Genomic DNA, 25,777 nt, shown 5'->3' with positions numbered 1-25,777 from the left:
ATAATATTGTATTGGCCATCCGAAAGTCACGAAATTTTCGTACCAAACTATTGTAAACAGAGGGAAAACCTTTCCAATTTTTTCGCGCAACCGTACGAAAAAGTCGTGCAGGTGTCGAAAAAGTCACGCTAGCGGCGAAAAATTCAGCGAAAATACGATCTGAGCGTTCAAATGACCGTTCCGAGCTTTCGTGTCTTAGTAAATCTGCCCCCTAGACTCAAATGAATAGAAGGAGATGGAATTCAGTGGATTCCCGTATGCACTGGAATAAGTGGCAATTAAAGAAAATGTTTTTTTAAACACTTGTCTAGATGTCTAACCCCTACTCATTGATTTCAGGTTTACTAATGTGATCTTTTTTCAGATTATAGTAGAGCTTTAATTGGAAACAAGTGTTCATTCACTGCAACTTAAAAACATTGAGACATTAAGGCCATCACCCTGATGCCTGGAGTGCGGCTCCTCTGAATGTCTCCACAACCTGTTCTACAGGAGCATAAAAGAAGTGAGAAAAAAATGTACCCCTACCATAACAGAACAATAACTTGAGCGTCTTTCTTTTAGGAACAAACAGGACACAACAGGGGGTTACATTTCAGTAATGCGTAACTAGTGAGTTAATATGCCTATAAAAGACAATGGGAAACTGAAATAGATGCTTTGCCCGGGTAACACTAGTGGCTCCTTCTACTCATCGTGCTAAGGCTGAGCAGTATCATTCAGTGTTTATTTCATTACATACCTTTTGCCTTCCTGCACTTTAGTGTAAGGGCTTAGGCTATGTAGCAGGGGGTGGTTTAATCTTGTTCCATCCAATATTTGTTTTCAGGACAGTTTGCATGGCTATAAATGTGGAGCAATTCTCGGTACCACAGTACATACCAGCATTACCATCTTTATAAGAGTAGTGGTGTTTTCTGTATGACCCCATATAAGGCAGACATTAAATAAAATTTCAAACCAAATTGTTTTCGATTTAAAGTGCTAGTGGAGCTTATTCCTTACCACTGGTGCCAAATAACACCAGTGTAGTTACCAACAGCAACCAATTGCCAGTTTTAATCGGTCTACATCTACTACATCTTAGAAAATAAAAGGGCAATTAGATTGTTTTGCTGTGGACCACTTCTATGCTACAGTATGAATAGGAACACAGACCAGGAAATTTCACTTCTCAGGGGTTAAATGTTCTATGTACTAGAGTATCATTTTCAGATCCAATAATCAGAGCCTTTGATTGGCTGAAAACATAAAATCATCCACCTATAAATAAGCTGAAACAGGCTTTTGGTTGCCATCAGAAATTTTAAGGTTGCATCCAACTAAATCTTTACAGCCCCCCACCATGATCATTTTCAGATCTAATTATTCTGAACTTGGAAAAAGGCTTCTAATTGGCTGAAAACATAAAATTACCCTCATACAAATAAGCTAAATAAGGCTCTACATGTGACCATGGTTACCATCAGAAATCTCAAGGTTGCTTACAACTAAATGGTCCCCCACCATGATCCCTCCAGAACAGCGCTGTCCAACTTCTGTGGTACTGAGGGACGGAATTTTTCTGGCCAACACAGTAGAGGGACGATAATGGAAGCCTGTTTGACCACTCCCCCTTTTCAAACTGCACCCACTTTAAACCACACCCATGTTATCACAAGAGCTTTTAAGACTATACCCCCAAATGGTTGGTGCTCACTGTAGGGATATTACCCTTCATTCATATGTGAAATAATTATATTATGTCATATTAAGACACAACCTTAAATCCCTATGCCTCCTCTTCCCCTGTGGATAGCACAGCAAACCCCAGCACATAATTACACACCTTAGGAACCATATAATGACTATTTTCAAATGCTAAAAAACTCCCAGAACAAACCCCCTGCCAGGTCCACCTCCCACAGGTAGCATAGGGCAGGCAGAGTATGGCACACACAGGCAGCATAGGGCAGGCAGAGTATGGCACACACAGGCAGCATAGGGCAGGCAGAGTATGGCACACACAGGCAGCATAGGGCAGGGAGAGTATGGCACACACAGGCAGCATAGGGCAGCCAGAGTATGGCACACACAGACAGTACTCTGCCTTCTCTATGCTGCCTGTGTGTGCCATACTCTGGCTCCCCTACTCTGACTATGTGTGCCATACTCTGTCTGCCCTATGCTGCCTGTGTGTATGGCACCCATAGACAGCATACACTGACACAATGCTGGCACTGCTCCTCCAGTCTTAGGTGTGAACAGGTGAACAATGGGGGTGATTACAGCCTGAGCCTGAGATGTGAACAATGCAGGGGGTGAACAATGCAGAAACTAAAAGGTGTGAACAGTACAGGGGATTACATATTTAAACAATACAGGGGGTTTACAGCCTGAATCTGAGGTGAGAAACATGCAGGGGGCCAGTTAATCTCAGTACTGATACCATTTGAAGTTTACACAAAGGTAAGGCATCAAAGCAGCCAGGCAGGTGGGGGGCCACACAGAGGGGGGTTGCGGGCCACCAGTTGGACAGCCCTGCTCTAGAAGGCTCAGATACTACCAGCACTGCCTGTGTGTAGAAGTTCCCAAGCCCAGTATTTCTTAATGTGCAGGCACACGCAGCTGATATGCAGCAACTAATGTGAGACTTGGGGGCAGATTTATCAAAATGTGAGTTTAGAGCTTAATACACAAAAACTTACCAACATTCTATTTATTCTTATGGGATTTTATGAATCATATTTATCAATGGGTGAAAGTTAGAACTCACCATTTGCTAAATACGCTTTTAAAAATCCCATAGGAATAAATAGAACATTGGTGAGTTTTTGTGTATTAAGCTCTAAACTCACATTTTGATAAATCTGCCCCTTGGTGTTTGTTAGCGGATATCGGCTGTGTGTGGCTGCACCCGGGTGGATTCAATGCTTCTGGGTGCAGGCACAACTAGGAGTATTTTTAAGCATAGAGGCGGATTCTTGTATCGGTTATTGATTGCTTTATATGTTACTGTATGTCCAATGTATGTAACCCACTTATTGTACAGCGCTGCGGAATATGTTGGCGCTTTATAAATAAATGTTAATAATAATAATAATTGTCAGCCTGCATTAAGTGGAGTCTGTGTGTGTGTTTTTTAAATAATGGGGATGTTTTTTTAGCAGCCTGTTTTCCTTTAAATAAAGATAAGTTAAAGAAGAAGGGCAAGCATTGGCTAAGCAGGAATAAGAGTAGTTGAGTAGTATAGTAGTAGAGGACTAGGGTTACTTAAATATTCAGGGACACGTCTAGAATTTCCTATAACTTTATTTAATCTAAATACAATCAGTGCAGCCCTGCAACATGAATTTATAAGATGTGCTCCTGAATTTTCATTCAGTAATATGATAAGTAATAAGGAGTGTGCAGCAGCTCCATGAAGCCATTCTCAGGTATCACTGCTTCACCAGCTGTGTGCAAATCCAGTTGTTACTTACGCTGATAGGTGTTCTAGCCCCGGGAAGGATCTTAACACCTACATTTTTCCCTTAAAGTGACTAAAAAGGGTTAGCTAAAAGAAAATAATCTCCAAAAGCTGACTAAAAAATAATTTGTTTTTAAGCCCCTGGGTATTCTTGATTGATGCATCTTGTGTGGTGGATTTGCAAAGAAAAGTCTGTGCAGTTCATGTGTCTTGAAAAGGGCAGATGGCTGCAGGTTTAGGGCAGGTGGCAGGCGCTTTATAATGGCAGGACGATCTTTCCTTCATGTCACATATTTTACAGAAATAGAATTTCTTGTCTTTCTGATGTGTATCCCCCCTGGTGTGTAGGATTTATGGCCATGAAGGATTACGACTGTCACTGACTAATGTCTGATTCGTGTGGATGATGAAAAACTACAGTCTGGCTAAAACTTCTCCTGACACAGGGTAAAACAGTATTCACGGATAGTTATGTATATAGTACTGCAGCAAATGTAAGATCATTGACATTGTTTGACTCAAAATGTGCTATTATTTTGTTTCCAATTATTTAATAGTTTGTCTTTGCCCTTACTTATTTCCCAATCTTTTTTTCCCAGAAATCTTTGTAAGCTTTTCAGAACTGGCTAACAATAGTGGTTAAAATGAAGCAACATTACCGCAGGTATCAAAGGGCAAGGCAACCCACAAAATTGTGGCTATAATAAAATAGTTCTAAGCAACCTTAGAATATATGTTCATAACAAATGTTCAGTGCTTTAAAATCTACTTTAAAGTTACTTTGAAATTGCTAAGGTAAGCAGCATCTGTCCCTTTCTAATGCCTGCCCTGGTGACTCAATGGTGATCCAGTGGGTCAGGTTCATTTTGTTGAGAAAATCTCCTCCTTCAATTCTAGATTTCCAATAGATTCAATTCTATGAGAAAAACTTACCTCACTGTTTATCACAAAGAAACTCTATTAAAGTCATGGGAAAACTGAATGAGGGGCATTTCAGCCCCTAGTGTTGCCCTGAGGAGGCCTAGTGGATGCCGCTCAGTGCTCAAGATCTTTGCATGGGAGAGGGCCAATAGTGCAATAGAATTTTGTCTCTTTAAGTTACTAGGAGCGTTTTTTTCCCCTCATGGCAGCAGTGCTCCCAACCTGAATTAGGAGAAACGTTTTCTTTCCTCGAATTAAACCTCAAACATAAGTTTTCATGTGATAAACCATAAACTAACATTTTCTCATGGAACTGAATCTGGTCATATGTAGCAGAAGCCAACTCATTAACAGACCTGTCTTGGCTGGAGAACCTATATCTGCTACGTTGTGTAAAAGGCCAGAACTAGGATCCCGGGAAGGGACAGACATACTGGTTTTGATTATTTTGCAATTACATTTACAAATACCTTTAAAATAACTGAAAGACTGTAAGAAATTGTGCGAATATTAGAACGTTGGTTAGAATAATAGTGTCTATTATTAGGCAACATTTTATTTTTGGAAGATTAGACTCAGTAGAGCCTTAAGTAGTCTACTGAGTTTTGCAATAGGATTATACCAATATAATGCCTACCCTAACTACATAGGGTGGGTACATTCCTTTGCAAATGTTACCCTAGGCCTGCACAGCTGAGACCTCATGAGCAGCTTTACTTCATTGCAGAACAAAATACACCCCATAAATAATCTTTTTCCCATAGCAGATTTTTGCTTTTAGGGGCTGGTATTTATTATGCAAAGTGTCAGAGAAAAAAATGCAAAATGCTTGTTTTAATAAATATCAATACAATATATATCAGCAGATCTTTTTCTGAATAGGTACTATACGGAATTAATAGAGACTGTGATCGCTATAATGGCAACATTACGCAAATTTGTAATTTAGTGTTGTTAATCTATAGAAGGTTAATAATAGAAGGTAACGGGTACACAATACACCTTATACTTTTGCACAAAACATTAAATACATTCTCATATAAAAATCCAATCAATGTGAATGTGTTTATTCTGCAAATATTAGTCAGAGCTTTCTTTGTATGCTTTAGCTAAACTGTTCTATTATTGCTTTCTCTATGATAGCTACTGTTTTACTTCTACAGCACCAGCCGGGAGAGAAATTCCATACAATAAATTCATTCCTTAGTAATAGTACAACAATCCTCTCACACCTTTTCTTTGTGTGCCAGCTCATATGGTGGGCAGGGGTTACAAAAGTTTAGGTGTGTGCTTCTAGTAGCATCTTTCAAATTACAGGTTTGTGTCAGGATAAGGCGTCTACCACCTCATCCATCACTCTTGCCAATGCCTGCACTACTAACAACTCATTCACCTGCAATCACAGGTTTGGAATTAGAAGACAAAATGCATGGGAAAATATTTCCTTTCACAGACCGGCAAGACAATTATAGACAGATGAAGATATAAAAAGAAAGACATACACATATTTATATAAGATTTAAGGTTTTCCATTAGTAGCTACCCCAAAGTAAAATTTCACTCTCCTCTCTAGGATATTAACTTGATTGATACACACACCAAAAAATACCAATAAATAACATATAGACATACAACTGGCTATATAAATAATGAACAACGAAATAGGCTGCCAGATAATGAGACAAGTGAATCGATAGATACAAACAAATGGTTTTAAATATTTAATATGAAAACCTACAGGCAGATTTATTGGCATAGTGTATGTTATGTGGTAGGGTCCTTAGGTTGTAAGCTCTGCTGATGGAAGGGACTGGTGTGAATGTTGTTTAATCTCTGTAAAAGCTCTGCATAAATGTGTTGACTATATATATTTCAGCATTGTATATTTTATATATTTGACAAATTGGACATTTAGCTTTTACCCCCTGATGAACATGGTAGTGCATCTTTTCAGAGGTTGCTTGGATCAGTTGGACAGCAGGGAGTTGCCAATGAAAGTCCCTCATAAATCTCTGTGTTCTAGTTATCTGCATACATTGTACCTGTGGTCATTTCTCTTTTGGCTTTAATGGCTGCACTTTGTTCCATTGTGGTGCGGAAGGGAAAACCTTGGTTACAGCTGACGTAATTATACATTGTTATAGATGCTGTAATTTTGGTAAATGTCCCAACTCATAAAAACCAAGGACTGACAATGCTGGACACTTGCCTCCAAGACACAAAGGCTTTAATTCTCACAAGTGCGAACTATGTGTCCATTATACAGTTCCATACTGTAAGCGCACAGGTCTGTTTAACATCTACTATTCATATACAGTGGCTACACGTGTCAGTCACAAATACAGCTGTTGCTATTCAATATCTAAACATGCCTCAGCAATGCACTCCATCCTTGTTACACTCACTCAAAGCCACCTGGCTGGCAGTACTGCAAAACCCTTTACCTACAGGGTGGTGCCATGGTGTTAGTAGGGGAAAAGAAGGGTCCCCTGACAATGAGGGAAGGCTAGGGCATTACCTAATTCAGGGATTTCCAACCTGCAACCCTACATCTGTATTTGAATTTTGGCTTCCAGTGGGATGTGGGAGTTGCAGTCCAACAACATGCTGGAGAGCTGCACAACAAACACACTCACTTGTAGAAAAGGAAACATAGTACTGAAGGAAAGGGGATTTCTTTATATCCAATGCACCCAGAGCAGCCATTGTGAGGGAGCAGGTGGTACAATGATATGGGGTCCTAGCATTGCTGGGGATCAAAAAATTAAACTTTACCAGAATACTGTGCAGCATGTCAAAAGGGGCCCCAAAAGCCCATATAGTACAGGGTCCCTAAGAAAAATCTAGGTTTCTACAGGCAGCCCTGAATTTGCCAGTGTGCTGTATGAGGTTTAATTGTGATTTTAGCAAATGCTGCCCTAAGTGGCAGCTGCCAGGTCAGGCAGTTTCCCATTGCCCCCAATGCCCTGTTGCCATACCTTGCTCTCCAGTGCCTGGCTATGTGCTAGAGATGCTCCCCTGTGACCTCTGTGGGTGCTTCATGTCTCCTGGAATGCAGCTGATCTGTGGTCCCACCAAGCGTCTCACTCTGTTTCTGTGCCACTGGCTCTCCCTGTGGATCTGTATGTAGCCCTGCTAGTTCCAGCTGTGCCTGTGACACAGTCTGTGCAGCTCCTGTTTGGGATATGGGGCTGTTTCTCTGGCAGATTGGCTGCTCTCTGAAGTTGCTCTAGTCAGTGCACGCAACAGCCACTCCCTGTGGTTACTTCTCCACTCCCCTCTCTGTCCATCACTTCTACACAATTCACCTCATCTCTCTCTCTGTCAGATGTCTCTCTTTCTCTCACAATTCTGTGGGTGGGCTGATAACCAGGGATCATTGTAGGGTACCAAGGGCATTTGCTCTGGACCCCCAGCTGCACTGGGGCTCCTTTGGGGGAAGCATAAAAGTACAAAGCATGTATTATATTGTATAGCAATTGTTTGTATAGCAATATATTTTCCATATATTCACCCTTAGTTAGGGACTCTGCTTTGCTTTTTTGTTGTCAGGGGTCCCTGCCCTCTAACCCTGCTATACTCAATGTAAGTCTGACAGACGGGGGTATGGGAGGGCACAGCTCTCCACAACTGACTTTGTTTGGGGAAATATATATTTCTTATGCTAGTAATATTTTCTGCCACATGTTAGTGCTGCTAATGTTTTTCGGAAACCAGGCTGATAAAGCTGCTGTTCCACAGAATAAATGGACTTTATTTTATTTTTATATAGAATATATAATAAACAATATTTTCTTTATTACAATAGGGACATTCTTCAGAGCAAGAAGTATGACAGCCCTGCATGCATTTATACATTTTTGTACAATTCCCACAAATAAAGTTAATTCATTGGAGGTGCTGCAGGATTATAATTTGATAGTAATTTCTTTGGAATAGGGGGACAGTTGGGCTTATTCCTAAAAAATAATAATTAGAATATATACATATAGAAATACACTGTATATGTGTGTGTATTCTGCTTTGTGCCTCAGAACAGCTGTGGCCACTGCTATGTATGTGATGTGAGTTAACCTAGACAAAGTCACACTCAGGCATATCAATGTGTACAGAAATCCCTCTTTGGTCTATGTAGCAGTGTTACTGTAAAGCTAAACATGATAGATAGGCACATGGGAAGAGGCACAACGAGCCTTGCATTTTGCTAGTTGCTTTATATTTTTCTGTCAAGAACATCTACTATATCGATCTTTTATTCTAACTTTAATACTGCTGCCTGGTTGCTAGAGATACTATCTGTAATGGACTGGCTGGCACAATTGCCAGACCCCAACCCCTGTTAAGGTCTTGTGGGAAGACATTCACTGTAGAGTCAGAGAATACAAGCCCCCTGCACATCAGAGTAGAGCTACAGAAGGTGGTGTAGGTAAAATTCTACCTGAAAATCTTCAGAAACTGACAGCTAGAATGTCAAAGGTATATGAATGATGTGAAAATAACCCTGCATCCTATGCCAGTACTTGATAAATAAAGGATAATACATTTTTTTCAGCTTAGACTAATTTGGCGCTGTTTTACTGTATAACATGCCTGAGTGCTTGTACCTCAAGTACTGCATTTATTTTAATTTCGCTACATCCGGAAATGCCCTAAAAACAAGATAACAGAATTTCTGCATGCATAATGGTAAATATTCCATTCAAATGGAGGGTTGCATTCAGCAACACAAAGTTGCACTTTTTGCTTTTGAAAGTTTTTATAAAATACTTTTTTGCTGCAAAGATACCTTTTTCATTATAGAAGGTTTTATAAGTTAGGCTTTTCCTGTGCTTGTGCCTGGGTGCAGACAGGACAGATTTTGAAAATCTTTTCCTTATAGAAGACAATGGTGGATCCCATGCATGTTGATTCTGGATACTATGCACAGGCCTGGATTTGTGGAAAGGCCACAAAGGCCCGGGCCTAGGGCGGCAGAAGTTTAGGGGCGGCATGCTGCCCCGCCGCAACAAAATTTTTAAATTTGGCTCCCATACGGAGCAGTCGGGACCTCTCCCCACTGCTCCGTATGGGAGTTTAAAGGTTTGCGCATGCGCACTCGCACCTGCGCACGGGGGGGTGTCGCGCGTTCGCGCATGTGCACAGGGGGCGGGGCGACCAACGGGGGTGGCCTCGGGGCGCCCTGAAGATAAATCCGGCCCTGACTATGCACCTTATGTTCCTATATTCTTTGGGTGTTTGTGGATTTGTTTCATTGTTTCAGATTTTATTGCAGTGAAGCTGCTTGGTGGAACAGAAAAAGACTTCTGAAAAAGACTTCAGATCTATAGTGACATGTTGCTCCCCAACCCGTTGGCTGTTGTTCCTCGTGGCCTCAAAGTAGGTGCTCATTTTTGAATTTCTGGCAAGGAGGCAAGTTTTGGTTGCATAAAATTTACACTTTATCAAAAATGAGGATCCTCAATGGCCAGTCAAAAGGGCCAAAGTAAATTGGACACAGCCCCCAGATTTAAAGGGCAAACCAAGAAACAATATCCAAACGTATCCCAAACTCAACACAAAAATTCAAAAGAAAAAAATCAAATTTTTATTCAAAAATCCATATTAAAAACATACAAACCATTACATGTTTCCTACCCTATCGGTACTTAATCATAGGCAGTGACTAAGTACCGGTAGGGTATGAAATGAGTAATATGGATTTTTGAATAAAAATTTGATTTTTTTCTTATGCATTTTTGTGTTGAGTTTGGGATATGTTTGGATATTGTTGGTTGCATAAAACCAAATATAATGCCAAACAGAGCCTCCTGTAGGCTGTCAGTCCATATAGGGGCTATTAAAAAGCCAATTATAGCTCTTATTGGCACCCCAGGAACCATTTTCATGCTTGTGTTGCTCCCCAACACTTTTTCCACTTAAATGTGGCTCATGGGTATAAAAGGTTGGGAATCCCTGGTGTACAGCATGAGCTGTGACAAGTTTTGAATCCTGCCAGCTGGAAGCCTTCAAGGTATGAGCCCAAGATGGGAAACAGTTAATAAGGTAGACATTGTACTTGCTATTATATAAGTATTAATTAGATGAAGTTTGCTAATCACTTAACACTGTGTGTTTCAGTGTCTGTGTTTGTTTTTGTTTTAGCAGAATGAATTGAGAGATGTTGGCTTGTCAGACTTTTTTAATATCTGTCAGCAAATAAAAATTCATATCATAAAATCTGCCTTTATCATAATGAGAAAAATAGAAAGGGATGTAAAAATCCCAATCTTGGACAGCAGTCTATTTCCAGAATGATTTAATAGACAGCTAACACAAGGGTAATGCTGGGCCTGGAAACAAGTAGCCCAGAACTCCCTGCCCTGGTTCCTTCCTACTCCCTTCCCAGTCTCTCCCTCCCAAATGACAAAACACAGAATGCTTATGTTATTACCCAGCAGAAAATGTATTGTTTCTATGATACAGCATATAATGACAAAATATGATGTTCCTTTCTTTCCCCTGAAAATGCAAATAAGAAAAAAATGTAATGGGGCAGCTGCTATTATTACACATACTATAATAAAGGCATATTAATTATTCTGTATATGAAGCATTGCCCTAATATAGAATAGTACTGAGCCAGTGGTTAGAGGAGGCTGAGAGACTTGCACCCTGTTTAAAGACTATTTTTGATGTTTTATTGAATTGCACATAAATGTAGATCTTTCATTTTGACACCACCATGCACCAGTGTTATAGATTATACTGATTATAGGACACATAAGGCAGTCCTGCCTCTGCAACATTATTTATTGTGCCAATACACACAACATATTTTGGGGTCAGCCCTCTTTATCAAGTTCCCCACTTCCAGTTCCCTATAGGAAGGTAGGGGAAACAAGAAAGAACATTAAGGAGCTAAGAGAAAATGGAAAGCATGTGTGATGATGATCAGTAGACTCATAGCAGCAATATACAGTGGCTTGCAAAAGTATTCGGCCCCCTTAAACTTTTCCACATTTTGTCACATTACAGCCGCAAACATGAATCAATTTTATTGGAATTCCACGTGAAAGACCAATACAAAGTGGTGTACACGTGAGAAGTGGAACGAAAATCATACATGATTCCAAACATTTTTTACAAATAAATAACTGCAAAGTGGGGTGTGCGTAATTATTCAGCCCCCTTTGGTCTGAGTGCAGTCAGTTGCCCATAGATATTGCCTGATGAGTGCTAATGACTAAATAGAGTGCACCTGTGTGTAATCTAATGTCAGTACAAATACAGCTGCTCTGTGACGGCCTCAGAGGTTGTCTAAGAGAATATTGGGAGCAACAACACCATGAAGTCCAAAGAACACACCAGACAGGTCAGGGATAAAGTTATTGAGAAATTTAAAGCAGGCTTAGGGGCTGATTTACTAACCCACGAATCCGACCCGAATTGGAAAAGTTCCGACTTGAAAACGAACATTTTGCGACTTTTTCGTATGTTTTGCGATTTTTTCGGATTCTGTACGAATTTTTCGTTACCAATACGATTTTTGCGTAAAAACGCGAGTTTTTCGTATCCATTACGAAAGTTGCGTAAAAAGTTGCGCATTTTGCGTAGCGTTAAAACTTACGCGAAAAGTTGCGCATTTTTCGTAGCGTTCGCGTAAGTTTTAACGCTACGCAAAATGCGCAACTTTTTACGCAACTTTCGTAATGGATAGGAAAACTCGCGTTTTTACGCAAAAATCGTATTGGATCCGAAAAATTCGTAAAGAATCCGAAAAAATCGCAAAACATACGAAAAAATCGCAAAGTACCGATCATTACGAAAAAAACGCAATCGGACTCCATTCGACCCGTTCGTGGGTAAGTAAATCAGCCCCTTAGGCTACAAAAAGATTTCCAAAGCCTTGAACATCCCACGGAGCACTTTTCAAGCGATCATTCAGAAATGGAAGGAGTATGGCACAACTGTAAACCTACCAAGACAAGGCCGTCCACCTAAACTCAACAAGGAGAGCGCTGATCAGAAATGCAGCCAAGAGGCCCATGGTGACTCTGGGGGAGCTGCAGAGATCTACAGCTCAGGTGGGGGAATCTGTCCATAGGACAACTATTAGTCGTGCACTGCACAAAGTTGGCCTTTATGGAAGAGTGGCAAGAAGAAAGCCATTGTTAACAGAAAACCATAAGAAGTCCCGTTTGCAGTTTGCCACAAGCCATGTGGGGGACACAGCAAACATGTGGGAGAAGGTGCTCTGGTCAGATGAGACCAAAATGGAACTTTTTGGCCAAAATGCAAAACGCTATGTGTGGCGGAAAACTAACACTGCACATCACACTCAACACACCATCCCCACTGTCAAAAATGATGGTGGTAGCATCATGCTCTGGGGGTGCTTCTCTTCAGCAGGGACAGGGAAGCTGGTCAGAGTTGATGGGAAGATGGATGGAGCCAAATACAGGGCAATCTTGGAAGAAAACCTCTTGGAGTCTGCAAAAGACTTGAGACTGGGGCGGAGGTTCACCTTCCAGCAGGACAACGACCCTAAACATAAAGCCAGGGCAACAATGGAATGGTTTAAACCAAAACATATCCATGTGTTAGAATGGCTCAGTCAAAGTCCAGATCTAAATCCAATGGAGAATCTGTGGCAAGATCTGAAAACTGCTGTTCACAAACACTGTCCATCTAATCTGACTGAGCTGGAGCTGTTTTGCAAAGAAGATTGGGCAAGGATTTCAGTCTCTGGATGTGCAAAGCTGGTAGAGACATACCCTAAAAGCCTGGCAGCTGTAATTGCAGCAAAAGGTGGTTCTACAAAGTATTGACTCAGGGGGCTGAATAATTACGCACACCCCACTTTGCAGTTATTTATTTGTAAAAAATGTTTGGAATCACGTATGATTTTCGTTCCACTTCTCACGTGTACACCACTTTGTATTGGTCTTTCACGTGGAATTCCAATAAAATTGATTCATGTTTGTGACTGTAATGTGACAAAATGTGGAAAAGTTCAAGGGGGCCGAATACTTTTGCAAGCCACTGTAATGGGCTGGATTGAGGCACCTTTTGGCAGGTTTAGAAGAAGACATTTACAGAGTAGATTGAAAAGATCAAAGAAAGAAACTTGCCTGTTGAGATGAAAACTGAATAAGGCAACAAGGTTATTACATGGAATCAGGTAGGGCAGACAGGTTTTGGGAATTGTAGACACAATGCAAATATCTACAAAACAAGGTATGGACTCCACATAAGGTCAATAAATACAAGCCCCAGCAGGGCCCTGATTGGGATCATCTGTAAAGATTCATGGCATAATAAGGGGACAACGGGAGGTTTCCTCTGCCATCACACTAAACAGTGTTGTGTCCTTGGGCATGCACACAAGTTATGACACCAGCTGTTCATAGTTCCCCCCTAGAAACATTACAGGTTGAGCAATTTGGCTTCATAAAGGGCCCTGAAGGGCCCAAGACTTTGCTAGGTACCATAATGTTCTGCTCTATTATAATGAATAACTAGAGCTGATCTACTCTTTACTGTGGCACTATATGATATGTCCAAAAGTAGACCATGAGCAGGTGGTCAATATATTAACAAACTGTTTGCTTTTGAATCTGAGCTGCATGTTGAGGATCAAAAGCAATCTAACTAAACAGTTGTGTTCCATGTGGCCCCCTTAAGTCGTTGACTGACTAACAGGTTAGAGAGCTGCAAAGGAGCATGTTGGGTTCTAGCTATTATGTTATAGCTGCTTACTCCAGACATTATAGGTGACCTTTATTGGCTAACTAACTATATTAAAAACATTTTTTATTTTGCACAGCTTATTTGCCCAGTTTTATTTTTACACTGAACTTCCTTTAAAGGCATCTGTATTGTAGGACCTGAGTGAAAATGGTGACTCTTCTATGTGAAAAAAGTCTCTAACAGTCCAAGGCTCAGACTGGCAATCTGTGGATTCCGGCAAATGCCAGAGGGGCTGCTGTAAGATGCCATATAGACAGTCACTATTTATTGGGCTGGTGGGGGCTCTTTGAGCCTCTGTGTACTTGAAATGCCAGGGCCTATTTTGAATTTCAGTCTGGGCATGGACCCACATTGGGGGATATAAAAGCAGGGTTCTGAGGCATCAACTGTCTCTATTTTCACCATATGGGAGAGTAGGCACAGCTGATATCCACCACGGGCTACAGAATGATGGGTAGCACCAGAACTTGGGGGAGAACTTGGGAAACTGCACCAGCTACACCTAGCAACTTTATCAGATAGAGTACCATGGAAAGGCATTAATGGTTTCTGGAAGACCCTTTTATTTGTAGTTCTTTGGCACTACAACATATCTGAACACCTTATTTGAGGGAAGTGTTCTGATGCTGATCTAAATTTTTGTTCAAAGTCCTGTGGAGTTTCTTGAGTGCAGCAACAAGTCCTGTACATGGCATTACATTGAGGGGCCTATTTATCATACTGTGTAAAAAAACAGCAATCAAATACACAAAACATCTGCAGGTGTCGCCACATAAAAAATGGCATATTAATCAAGTTGTGTATTTATTTTCTGGGTAAAAATCCAGTGTAAAAGTAAGCAGCTGCTTGAAAATGCTATGGGTAAAATGTGGCATTCACACCTTCCAGAGCTTCCGCTGGAATTTACTTGACGCTTGAATTTTTCCCAAGGAAAGGTCTGAAGTGGTGGAAAATAAGGTGACAAATAAAATAAACACACACCTTGATAAATTCGCCATCTATTTTACACAGCTTTTTATGCTGTTTTTATCAGCATTAATCATTTTGCACAGTATGACAACTAGTCCCTTGAGAGTAGCAGAATGCTGGGGCTATAATTCTCAATAGAGGGTGGGACACTTTTCAGCTACGATTGGGCCTTGATATCTGAAGAGTTAATTGTGAGAGAATTTGTATCCTTGCATCCCCAATGCCTTTAGCACAGCACTAATAGTCATGAGCATATTCCTGACATCATTATCCAGTGCAGAGGTCTATTCGCAATCAAACACTGATATAGGCGCGGCTCTATAAGAGACTGACTGCGTCTCAGCACTGATGAGATCATTTAAGGGCTTTTCCATTATATGTGCGACTGTTCTCTAATTATTGCAAATGTTTCTGGACTTATGGGACATAACATTGTTTTTTTTTTGCAGTGAATCACCTGGCGTCTCAGCAGAAAAAGAAATGAGTTTCATATAGCACTGTAAATTTACAACAATACTTATATAAAGGTCTTCCAAGGGACTCCAGATGTATGAAAAAAACCCTCCTACAGCTCACAATATATATAGATATTAGCTTTGTGTCGTCGGGAGTATGCAGCCAGAGTAATGAAGGCAAATGAAATAAGCTATGGGTTTAGGCTGCAAGTTTGGAACTCAAAAAGTCTTACAAATGATAAAAAATGTTACTTTTAGAAACAATTCTGACTTTTCCTTACAGAGGCTTTCTAGTTTGTCTTCTTTAGGTTTCACATAAACTGCCACATCAAGCTCAAATACTTGCAGAGCCAGCAAAAGAACTCTGTTAACCAGTTCCCAAACTATAACATATATAGTCATAATGACTGCATACGTGTGTGTGTGTGTATATAAAGAATTAAGTACTTTTGGATAATCCCACTGGAGAAAAAGGTTACCCAAAGTTCTAAGAGCAAAGTATTTTCAGTGGGGCACCTGCTGCTTTTAATATAGAAATATATAGTGGGCCCAATCAGGTACACTGCAGCCAGGGAATGATTTAATGCCACTTGGATATCTACCAATGATTCTTATATGCACAACTGCATAAATGTTAGAAAAAATTTATTGGGTTACAGGGTTTATATTTTATCAAAATACTGACTTTTACTGAGTTTTATTTTTTGTTGTTGCATATTAGCATATAGAAGTACATTTTGACATGATGCCTGTCTGATCTAATGTAAACAAATATGCAGGCTCCAAAGCAGTGCCTAGGAAACTTTTGCCACTGTTTGGTGTGCTGATATTTTGAATAAATGAATATACCTGTTCTCTTCCTCCCAATATTCAGGGCCTCATTGATAAAGCTACCTTGTAGTGCCAAAATACAGTTCGTACTATTAGTAAGTTAGGCCCAGTGGCTGATCCTTTGCGGATATTGCTGCATACATATGCTACCACAGGCTTCTTCTTTTTAGCTGCATTTATAGTAAATGTGTCCCCCTAATCCTTCAACCAGTGCACCCACCCCACATACGGCACTGGATTGAGCCTTTTACACACATAAATACCTTTTATGTACTGGGGCAGATCAATTTGATGTGAAAAATGTATCTAATTCAGTTCCAGATTTACCCATAGTACCAGATGCATTTCCATAAAAAAAACTTTACTCACTATCTATCACATGGGAAAAAAATTGTACCTGAATTAGAATATTTTTTTTCTCCTCAAATGGAATCTTGCCAATTATTTTTCACATGATAAATGATAAAATAGTGTTTTCACGTGGAAACGCAAGCCTCCTTACAGCAATCAGGGATGCTATCAGGCATGTTAAGTGTGCCAGGGTTACGAGAAGCTTTCACTGTGATGATGCAGCCAGGGGTCTTTAGCTTGAGCTACAACATTAGAGGCCAATCTTTTAACCTCCAGGACATCTTCTCCGCAGAATAACGCCACACCTGCAGATACAATACATTTTGTATACTTGTTGGTAATTTGGAATAAATGCCATTTTGGTAGTATACATGTGTGCACAGGCTTTACATTTATATGGATACAGGGAACTGCGCCTCTCTCTGCCAGATCACTTAGGGAGCTCTATTGGCCAAATGTTTCACATGAGGCGGCATCCTGTATGCTAAGTCTCCCAATCCTGTGTAGCATAGGTTCTTGCTCTTCAATCATTTTCTGTAGGTCATCTGAATGTGGGTTGGAAGTGACCACTAGGGGAACACATTTACTTGAGCTTGAAGGTGCTGTGAGAAGGCAGAGGGTTTCTCTTCTAATCTGAATAACTGTTGTCCATTCTTAGTTACATAGTTACATAGTTACATAGGGTTGAAAAAAGACCAGAGTCCATCAAGTTCAACCCATCCAAGTAAACCCAGCACACCTAACCCACACCTACCAATCTATACACTCACATACATAAACTATATATACAACCACTAATACTAACTGTAGATATTAGTATCACAATATCTAGTTTTAATATAGTTTTACCAAGAGTTTGTCTTGTTCCGCCGTGTTGCACTAGATACAGTTGTATTGTTTGGCTTCAGATGGATTTTATCATGTGTTTCAGAGAAGACTCCAGTTTCTGAGATAGCTGGGCCAGTTTGTGGGTAAATGGACCTTCCTTTCATGATTGATTTATTTTAAACTTTATTGTGAGGAAAAAAGTGTTAGAATTGCAAAAAAAAAAAAATAAGGAGAACCACCTCTACGATATCATAAATATAGCATAAGTAAGCAGTTGGCTATGTGGAACAGGTTAAAGGGTATTTCAGCGCCAGGTTTACCATAAATAGTTTTAAATTATATGGTGTCCATCAAATTATGTGACGGGATGAAAGCTATTTGTTTTGTCACTGTTTCACCAGATGCAGCTACACCTGAGATGTTGCAGATTTAATCCTCATCGGGTAACGCCTCCATAGTGATTAAGAAGGTTCCCTCGGGTATCTGGCCAAGGGCCAGTTTAAGAGATCTGTGGTGTCCTGGGAACAGAAGTTAAACAAGTCTAAATAGATTAGTGCAGCAAAAGGCTGATAGGAGAGTGTTCATTTATTTCAATCCAGGCATGTCCAACTGAAGGGCCAACAAGCTGGATGTGGCCCTCCAAAGTATTTTTATAGTCTGCTCAAAGGTTCTATAGACTTCACTGTATGATGTCATCATTTTAATTTAAATTATATTAACCAGGACTGAAATTAGATCAAACAGCAGAAACGCCTGCCTGTTGGTTTCCCTTTCATCTGTTTAAAAAAAAAACACCTTCAAAGAAATTCTACAAAATATTCAAGTTTTGAGGGTAACTAGTATTAGAATTTAGATCAGATATGTACTACATGATTGCACAGAAATTAGGGGACAACCTGTGCATGCTGTAAAGCTGATATACATTTTTAATCTGATGAACTGGAAACCAGCAGATGGAAGGTAGGACTGAAGGATTAAAATGGTCATACACGCACCGATATATAATCTACACGCACCGATATATAATCTAAACCCACCGATATATAATCTACACGCACCGATATATAATCTACACCCACCGATATATAATCTACACACAGCAATACATAATCTACACACCGATATATAATCTACACCCACTGATATATAATCTACACCCATCGATATTTAATCTACACCCACCGATATATAATCTACACATCGATATATAATCTACACCCACCAATATATAATCTACACACTGATATATAATCTACACGCACCGATATATAATCTACACCCATCGATATATAATCTACACGTACCAATATATAATTTACACGCACCGATATATAATCTACACGCACCGATATATAATCTAAACCCACCGATATATAATCTACACGCACCGATATATAATCTACACGCACCGATATATAGTCTACACCAACCGATATATAATCTACAACCATCGATATATAATCTACACGCACCGATATATAAACTACACGCACCGATATATATTTTACACACAGCAATATATAATCAACACACCGATATATAATCTACACACTGATATATAATCTACATGCACCAATATATAATCTACACACCGATATATAATCTACACGCACCAATATATAATCTACACACCGATATATAATCTACACGCACCAATATATAATCTACACACCGATATATAACCTACACGCACCAATATATAATCTACACACCGATGTATAACCTACACGCACCAATATATAATCTACACACCGATATACCTGTATAACCTACACGCACCAATATATAATCTACACGCACTGATATATAATCTACACGCACTGATATATAATCTACACCCACCGATATATAATCTACACACCGATATATAATCTACACACTGATATATAATCTACACGCACAAATATATAATCTACACGCACCGATATATAATCTACACACCGATATATAATATACACGCACCAATATATAATCTACACACCGATATATAACCTACACGCACCAATATATAATCTACACGCACTGATATATAATCTACACGCACTGATATATAATCTACACGCACTGATATATAATCTACACCCACCGATATATAATCTACACACCAATATATAATCTACACACTGATATATAATCTACACGCACAAATATATAATCTACACGCACCGATATATAATCTACACACCGATATATAATATACACGCACCAATATATAATCTACACACCGATATATAACCTACACGCACCAATATATAATCTACACGCACTGATATATAATCTACACGCACTGATATATAATCTACACGCACTGATATATAATCTACACGCACTGATATATAATCTACACCCACCGATATATAATCTACACACCAATATATAATCTACACACTGATATATAATCTACACGCACAAATATATAATCTACACGCACCGATATATAATCTACACACTGATATATAATCTACACGCACTGATATATAATCTACACCCACCGATATATAATCTACACTCACCGATATATAATCATACAATTTTCTGACCATGTGTGGGCTCCAAATTATTGTCCTGATAATTTTCGTACCATGGCGATCAGTCGTTAAGTTGATCAGACAAATTAGAAAATTTTGGTCAGATAATGATAAAATCTGCGCATGTATCCTTGGGGGACCAACAATGCATTTCCAGGAAGTCACTCATACGATTGGTGCCTGCCAACTATTTCATGTTATTATGATTATTATTACTATTAACATTTATTTATAAAGCGCCAACATATTCCGCAGCGCTGTACATGTTCAGAACATCCTCCAATTTGTTATTTTTAGGGCTTTATGCTACAATTTCAGTCTGAATATTACTTTTAGTTTGTTACATTTAAATATACTATCGATATCCGAAAGTTCCTCGGAAGAAGACTAAAATCTGAATGTGTATAGCCGCTTTTAGGTTGTAACATTGTAAATTATGCCGGGGCTCTGGGTATTTTCAAATAACTGAGACACAGAAAATCCTTAACCACTAGAGAGAAAGTAGTAGAAACTGAGTACATTTACAACATTCCTTTAACCAGGGATGGAAAACATTGGATATCACCTGAAACAAATATACAAAATAATACTCAAGGCAGTAGTAATTATCATAATACCTGGAGGCTCAATGGGCTGGATGAAGCCATTCAAATATATGCTCATCTGCATTCATCAAAACCTACCTCCAAAGATTTCTTTGACTTAATAGTTCTAGTTTACGTGAAGGCCATCTCTATTTTAAGCAAATAATGTTTTTAACAATGATTTTATTTTTCTCTGTAATAATAAAACAGTGCCTTGTACTTGATCCCAACTAAGGTGCATGAATCCATATTGGTGGCAGAACAATCCTATTGGGTTTATTTACTGTTACGATTTTCAGACGGCTAAAGGGCTGATTTATCAAAGTCCGAATTTCGGACTTTTAAATGTATGTTTGGGAAAAATTTGTATGAAATACAAAAATGTCTGATGTGCATTAATTGTGTGAAAAATTGCATTGTGGTCGTACAAAATATTGTGGTATGATCTGAAAGTTCAGAAATTTTCTTATCCGAACGATTGTAAACAACGCAAAAAACTTTCTGACTTTGAACCTTCAGTGCATGATTTTGGAAGCCTCCCATAGGGCTCAATGGCACTCTGCAGCTCCAACCCGGCCCAAGGAAAGTCTCCCATAGGGCTCAATGGCACTTCGCAGCTCCAACCTGGGCCCAAGGCAAAGTCTCGCCATAGGGCCTCAATCGGCCACTCTGCAGCTCCAACCTGGCCCAAGGAAAGTCTCCCATAGGGCTGCAATGGCACATCTGCAGCTCCAACCCGGCCCAAGGAAAGTCTCGCATAGGGCTCAATGGCACTCTGCAGCTCCAACCCGGCCCAAGGAAAGTCCCCATTAGGGCTCAATTGGGCACTCTGCAGCTCCAAACCCGGCCCAAGGAAAGTCTCCCCTAGGGCTCAATGGCACTCTGCAGCTCCAACCTGGCCCAAGGAAAGTCTCCCATAGGGCTCAATGTCTCGGCTCCAAAAGGAAAGTCTCCCATAGGGCTCAATGGCACTCTGCAGCTCCAACCTGGCCCAAGGAAAGTCTCCCATAGGGCTCAATGGCACTCTGCAGCTCCAACCGGCCCAAGGAAAGTCTCCCATAGGGCTCAATGGCACTCTGCAGCTCCAACCCGGCCCAAGGAAAGTCTCCCATAGGGCTCAATGGCACTCTGCAGCTCCAACCCGGCCCAAGGAAAGTCTCCCATAGGGCTCAATGGCACTCTGCAGCTCCAACCCGGCCCAAGGAAAGTCTCCCATAGGGCTCAATGGCACTCTGCAGCTCCAACCCTGGCCCAAGGAAAGTCTCCCATAGGGCTCAATGGTACTCTGCAGCTCCAACCTGGCCCAAGGAAAGTCTCCCATAGGGCTCAATGGCACTCTGCAGCTCCAACCCGGCCCAAGGAAAGTCTCCCATAGGGCTCAATGGCACTCTGCAGCTCCAACCTGGCCCAAGGAAAGTCTCCCATAGGACTCAATGGCACTCTGCAGCTCCAACCTGGCCCAAGGAAAGTCTCCCATAGGACTCAATGGCATTCTGCAGCTCCAACCTGGCCAATGGAAAGTCACGATACCGAAGCTTGAATGAATCCGAAACTTTCGTACTCGTTGCAACAAATACGATTTTGTCACAAAGTACAAAAAAGTTGTGGAAATTAACGAGAAAATTGCAGAAAATATGCACAGTTCTAAAACTTAGGAAAAATATGAATTTTTAGCATTCTGACTCAATCATAGTTTAATAAATTGGCCCCATAGGGTCTGTTGATCCAAATTCTGGAAAGATCCCTTATCCAGAAAACCCCAGGTCCCAAGCATTGCAGATTATAGATCCATACCTGTGTAATGTTATTGTAAGAAACAAAAAATGAGAATATTCAAGCTCAGCTCGATACATTGTCCGGAGACAAAGGAGCTGCACCCTACCTGTTGTGTATAGATATGGCATCCTTTGCTTCTGTTTTTCTGACTGTTTATTAGAGTCAAAATTCTATATAAAGCACATTTGCTTTGTTATTACATATTTATAAAAGATATTAGATTCCTTTATTAACAAACATGCATAAGGGGCCATGGCATCATGTATGGAAAATGCTGGGAGATGGTCACAGGCAAAGCTGTGCGTCATTAGAGGGAGAATACCAAAAAGAGAGACGTGCCACCTGTGGCTGCATCCCTATTGAGAAAACAGATGGATGATTACAATATGGGAGTCTGTCAGTGGAAAATGAGTGAAGCTGAATTTGTATCAGTAGCAGTGTTTTTTTTTTATTATCACATAAAAGAATATTTAGACAGTTTGTATTTATACAACAAGCAGTTAGAGCATTGCAGCCTTACCATTTCCATAAGTATTAGGGGAACAGCCTGCTGTGTGTATATTGTATACTACGGCTGCATGTTCCATGGGTGTGACGCAGGGGAAACCTCCCCTTTGTGTTCCCCTTTCATGGAAAGAGCAATTAAATTCCTATTTCACATGTGCTCAGGCCAAGGGCAGAGCTGGGGCTGGCTCCCTCCCTCTGTTTATTTTGGCTGTCATGTTAAACAATGACTCATTTAAATATTGTTGATTTGCAAGGATAATGTTCCATTAATCGCTTGGCCCCAGGGCCCACTGGGGTTCTTCTCCAGCATGTAGCACAGATAAACAGTTGGGGTTATACAAGGAGTTTGATGCAGTTACAGATTTTGAGTCAATGGAAACATTTCAGATTGTTCCCAATTCCCATCCTTTTGCATTACAGCCACTGAAAGTGCGCAGCACAACCATATCACTGGGAAGATGCCACTCACTTGGGTCAGTTATCTCAATGTTTTCATGTTTTAGGGTTTTTATTTTGTTTTGTTTTTTTTTCCAGAGATTCTTTACTTAAATCCTTCTTATATACCTGCTGCGTTCCGTTTACCAGAAATGGGTTATAAGAGAGTAGCCACAGTAGTTACATTTATAGTTATCATTTATATTAAGGTCATGAAGCTGACACTTTAGAGGGACCTCCATCATCTTGTGTTTTTGACTCTTATTGCAACTGTATCTTGTATTTATTTGTATTTATTGTTGTACTTTGTACTTATCTATTATTATCTTAATAACCCCCTGTTTGTATAAATGTATTCTATTGTACAGCGCTGCGTACATAAGTAGCGCTTTATAAATAAAGATATACATACATACATACTTTGACGTAATCTGGGACCAATATTAGAAAATGAAAGCAAATATCTGATTGGTTACTATAGATGACTGCACTTTTTTCTCCTTTGTTAGCAAATTAACTCTGCTGAAGGCAAATTATGGTGCTACTCTGCCCTAGTGTAGTTACTAATAGCAACCAATCAGATACACTGTATTTGCTTTCAATGTTTAATTTGTACTAATAGTCGAAATAAAATAGTCGCTATTAGTAACTGCCTTGTGCAATTTAGCACCTATGATAGTAAATAAGCTTCCTGTGCTAGATATATAAAGATAATACTCCCCTTATATACCTTGCCTATGTACCTATACAATGGCTACCAGTAAATGAAATCTGGAAAAATAAAGTAGGTGCAAAATACAATTTCCATCAAATATTCCTCTGTATTATGTATAACTGGGCATTTTGCCTTTTATTTAGAAAAGCACAAGGGTTTAATGAATATAATTGCTTACTTTTTGCAATTTAGCATCAAGCAATAGTTTCTAGGAAGTTTGTTACAGTCAGTCAGTTACATTCCAAGAGTTCTGTGCTCCGTAGAGCGGATCCATGCAAATAGCTGTCAATGGAAGCAGAAATATTGTCTTGATGGAATTTAATTTGTAGAAGTATAGGTCATATAAGGATCGCAAACAGAGGGGCTGGCAGCACTGACATTTGGGTTTTTTTTGTTTTTTTTTTATAGGATTTAAACAACACATCTCTAGAGAACTGTTCACATATATACTTATGTTTTTGGGTCCAGGTGTTTAGAGCAACCACCAAGAAATTCAAATGGCTGCCAGAGTTCAGTCCAGTTGGAAGATGCAGCCTCACCATTAGCAGCTTCTAGCTGAGCTGGAGTATGGGATTTCAGTTCCAGGGGAACCTGTTTCAGATGCTGTAAAAGAACGGAGACTGATGTTTTATTAGGTTACAGCTTGTACTTCTGCCAGCTCTTGTGTGTGCACATATGTGAAGCTGAGAGCTTACAGAACCATCTTAACATGAAAATGTTCTCAATGGCTTTTTGGAGGAGAGTGGTAAGGTGAGAAATAATGAAACCCAAAATAACATGCAAGCAATCTGCAATTAGCATTCATTTGTCTATAGCTGTAACAATTAAAGGAAATGTGTACAGTTGCTTCATGTTGCTGCCACATCAGTAACATGAAAAATAAAGTGGATATCCTGCATTTTAAAATACCTAGAATCACGTCTGGTGTAAAGTTAATACATATGCACCAAGTCATGGAAGAATAAAATGTAATGGAATCTGCTCTTGATATAAAAGTGCAGCCTAAATGGCTTAATAATTAATTTCTTCTAAATACATTTCATTATTCTCTCTTATAGTTTTTTTTTAGATATAAGGGGTTCATTAGAGCACTTCTCCTTTTGCAAACCAACCAACCATTCTGGGTATCAGTAGTGCAATGCAAGTGCTGTGTTACGCCGGACTTATCCGGTTAGGGCAGGGGTGAGCCCCTGTATGGCGTGTTGGGAGGCCACAAAGGCCCGGGCCTGGGCAGCACAAATTAAGGGGCAGCACACCCTCCAGCCGCACCTAAACTTTGTTCACATATGGAGCACTGGGGACAGAATGCACAGAAAACGTAAGCGTGTCCTGTCCTCAGTGCTCTGTATATGAGCTACATGGATGCGCTTGTGCATAATCCGCGGGGGGGGGCAGCTAAATACAGCGGCCTCTGGGTGCCGTAATTAGAAATCTGGCGTTAGTTGCAAATGCCTTTAATTACTGTGCTTAATATTTTTTATTCGTGTTTGTCATCCTTTAAAAAAACCTGTGGTTACAGTTCATAGCATTAATCCCTTTTCCAATAAAATACTTGTCAGTCTCAATGTATCTCAATAAAGAAATGACTATATCATCCTTTAGCAGAACAATGTTTTCTTTTGTTCACAGCAGAGTTATTTTTTTGCACTAAGATGGGCTCATAAGCTTTCTTTCTATAATCAACAAACAGGACTCATCTG

General features: G+C 39.9%; 1 protein-coding gene across 2 annotated transcripts in view; it reads right to left on the bottom strand.

Annotated features, from left to right (window-relative positions):
• Positions 1-7,608, bottom strand: part of wnt10b (Wnt family member 10B) — a 41,210-nt gene extending 33,602 nt beyond the window's left edge. The window contains exon 1 of one of the 2 annotated variants that reach the window (XM_012957324.3): positions 7,348-7,608. The gene's annotated coding sequence lies outside the window, so the exon portion shown is untranslated. The remainder of the gene's footprint in view (positions 1-7,347) is intronic. The other variant, NM_001079303.1, reaches the window with a different exon arrangement.
• Positions 7,609-25,777: the final 18,169 nt, after the last annotated feature.

This window comes from Xenopus tropicalis, chromosome 2, assembly GCF_000004195.4.
Source record: "Xenopus tropicalis strain Nigerian chromosome 2, UCB_Xtro_10.0, whole genome shotgun sequence".
Lineage (NCBI taxonomy): Eukaryota > Metazoa > Chordata > Amphibia > Anura > Pipidae > Xenopus > Xenopus tropicalis.
This window is presented reverse-complemented; position numbering and strand designations above follow the sequence as displayed.